General features: G+C 34.5%; 2 non-coding genes across 2 annotated transcripts; both read left to right on the forward strand.

Moving 5' to 3' along the window:
- Nucleotides 1–1,098: 1,098 nt before the first annotated feature.
- Nucleotides 1,099–1,210, forward strand: Trnai-uau (transfer RNA isoleucine (anticodon UAU)). Its single transcript has 2 exons — nt 1,099–1,136; nt 1,175–1,210. It is a non-coding gene; the product is annotated as a tRNA-Ile (tRNA).
- A 1,049-nt stretch (nt 1,211–2,259) lies between these two features.
- Trnai-uau (transfer RNA isoleucine (anticodon UAU)) lies at nt 2,260–2,371 on the forward strand. The gene is made up of 2 exons: nt 2,260–2,297; nt 2,336–2,371. It is a non-coding gene; the product is annotated as a tRNA-Ile (tRNA).
- Nucleotides 2,372–3,127: the final 756 nt, after the last annotated feature.

Here is a 3,127-nt window from a genome sequence, read left to right on the forward strand (position 1 = left end):
TCTTCCATTTCTCGCCGAGTGTTTTCCATGGCCATATTGCGTAACTAAATGTGTTCTCTTAGTTAAATAATTTCAAAATGATTCGGCTCAATCAATAAGTATTTTTTGCATGACCAACCTCAGAAGACACGGCACGCCACTGATGGGAACTCATTGGTTTGAAGTACCTCTTTAGATTTTATTGAGAGGTACTTTTTCAACCTAAAACGAGATTCTCAATCAGTATCGGAGAAATTAATAATACAGTAATTATGAATCTTCGAAGAGTGAAATCTTTAACAAATTTAGCTATTCAGATCCATCTCTTCTCGACGTTGCGCATATGCCCTCGCAACATTTAGAAGCCGGTATTTTTTGTCTTTCTTACTTTGGAGACGTGTTACATTAATTCATGCGAAATTGATAATAAAATCTTAACACAATCTTTAAGGACGTAAAATATTCAATGAAAGGAAGTAAAACAAAGCAAAAAATTGTGTAAATGAAACAAAATGAATTTCAAAACGATATTTAGTGATGCATTACGGCATTTCGTAAAGGGCGTCAAGTTTCGTGTCTGCGCCGCTACACAAATTCACACAAGTAAAAGGCAATCATAGAACGACGAGCGCCAAGACGTCGTTTATTTGTTCTTTTAAAGCAATTACATGAACTTCGCATTTGTTACAGAAGGATATTGTTTCATAAGTCGACAAATTCGACGCTGTGGTTCACAGTTCTATGTTGAATGTTGTAGCCTGGCAACTGTGTGAACTACGTCCTTTGAATTTCTCTACCATTATCGTGTACACGTGTCTGTTACATCCTTTGTTTGACCATAACCTTTGTGAGTCGATGATACTATTTCTGTCTTGCAATGGCTGACTTTGCCTAGGTTAAGTATCACCAGCTAGTCTTTGTGTGTTGTTATTTGGGGCAGTAGGAAAAGGTTATATAGAAAAAAGACTGCTCAAATCGAAAAGGTTTTCAGGCTTAAATTCGTCTCTAAGCTGTCATAGCTGTGTTAACAAGCAGAAAGCACTCAAACTTGAAAATGATCATTGTCAATATAGATTATGACTCATATATTAGACGTAAAATGACATTATAAAACCAGCTGCCCCGGTGGCACAATCGGTTAGCGCGCCGTACTTATAGACAGTACCTTCTTTGTGTTATTCACAAAACAGGAGATATGCGGAGGTTGTGAGTTCGAGCCTCACCCAGGGCAGATTTTTTTTTTCATCAAAGATTTGAATTTAATTACTAATCAGATTTGGAAGTTGTATTCATATTGTAAATAATATTTTCATTAGTTTTTTTCCCCTTGATTAGAAGTTGCATTGTATACAAAAAGTGGAGATGTAGATAGTCTAGGATCACTAATATAAATCTCACTTGTATCAGCATGCTTTCTTTTTAAGTTTATAAACCATTCACCCACAGAAATTGGTGAATAATATTCATATACTTAGCATTTACTTTTTTAGCGACCATTTCTATGACTTCAAGCTAATTCAATACTTCTCCAAATTAGATGTGAATACTGTAGATAATTGTTTGGGTTAAAATGTGTTCCGATAAAATATGTTTGAAAATGGGAGAGAAATGCACAGATGCAGCTTCTAACCAATATAACTTCTTTATATCTTTATTATTTTTGTTTTAGTTACACTTTTAAAAAGTGCGTTCAAAACTGGAGAGTAATGCAAAGAGGCAACTTCTAAGTCACGCAGTTTCCTTAGATCTTTTTAGCTTTTGCTTTAATCACACTTTAATAAAGGATATTCTTAATTCTGTAAGCTGCGTCAAAATTGGTGCTGTTGGAAAAGAAAAAAAGAAGAAAAATTATGGAGCCAAAAACGGACAAATTTGAATGAGTATAAAGTTCAAATTCGTCTTTAAACCACAACATCTTCGTCAGTATTAGAAGGCATTTAGCATAAGCTTAATTGAAATAACGCAATGATAGGAATCTATATACGCAAACCGTGTCAAAAATGGTGCAGTAACAAAAAACTTACGGGAAGAAAAGTAATTAAATCGAAAAGAGATTAAAGCCTAAATTCGTCTCACGTTATTTTAGAAAAAAAAAGTAGTATAATGTAGCTTTTTAAAAATATATAGATATGAGAAAAATAGCAATAAAGCCAGCGTAAAAACTGATACAACTGAAAGAAAAACTCTTACGGAGTAAAAAGTGCTTAAATTAGAAGTTAATCGCTATCAATATAAATTATGTGTCTTTGACTATCTTAAAATATGAGTTGTACATTGTCTGCCCCGGTGGCACAATCGGTTAGCGCGCCGTACTTATAGACAGTACCATCTTTGTGTTATTCACAAAACAGGAGATATGCGGAGGTTGTGAGTTCGAGCCTCACCCAGGGCAGATTTTTTTTTACTTCTAAATTTATTTAGTTAAAAAGTCTTTATATTTAATTATTAATCAGACTTCGTCGTTGGCATTTTTATTAGTTTTGTTGTTTCTTGATCAGAAGTTTTGTTGTATACAAAAAGGGGAGATGTAGGTATTTGGGAATTGAAAGTAGGAATATTAGATCAGCATGCTTTCTTTTTAATTTCATAAACCATTCACCCACAATATTAGGTGAATAATATTCTTATGGTCAACATCTACTTTTTTCGACAAACTCTACGCCTTCTAACCAATTCAAGTCTTGGCCAAGTTAAACGCGGTTATGTTCATTGAAAAAAGGCCAGTGTTCCGTTACACTTTGAGATATTATAATAGAAAATTGACTGTGCGTAAAAATAGTCCCGATAGAATATGTTTCAGACTGGTAGAGCAATACGTAGATGCATTTTCTAAGCAATATAGTTTCGTTACTTCTTTACGATTTTTTGTTTCAGTTATACCTAGAGAAATGAAAAAACAATTCGTCAAAATTAGTGTGGCTGTGTAGTAATAAATTTGCTACCCAACCACTAGGTTCTGGGTTCAGTCCCACTGCGTGGCTCTTTAGGCAAGTGTCTTCTACTATACCCACGGCCCGACCAAAACTTTTTGAGTGGATTTGGTAGATGGAAACTGAAAGAAGCTCATCGTATACACACACACACACACACACACACACACACACACACACACACACAGAATAAACTGTCGTCTAAATTACGCAGAAAG

This window comes from Octopus bimaculoides, chromosome 4, assembly GCF_046866305.1.
Source record: "Octopus bimaculoides isolate indiv1 chromosome 4, ASM4686630v1, whole genome shotgun sequence".
Taxonomy (NCBI): Eukaryota; Metazoa; Mollusca; class Cephalopoda; order Octopoda; family Octopodidae; genus Octopus; species Octopus bimaculoides.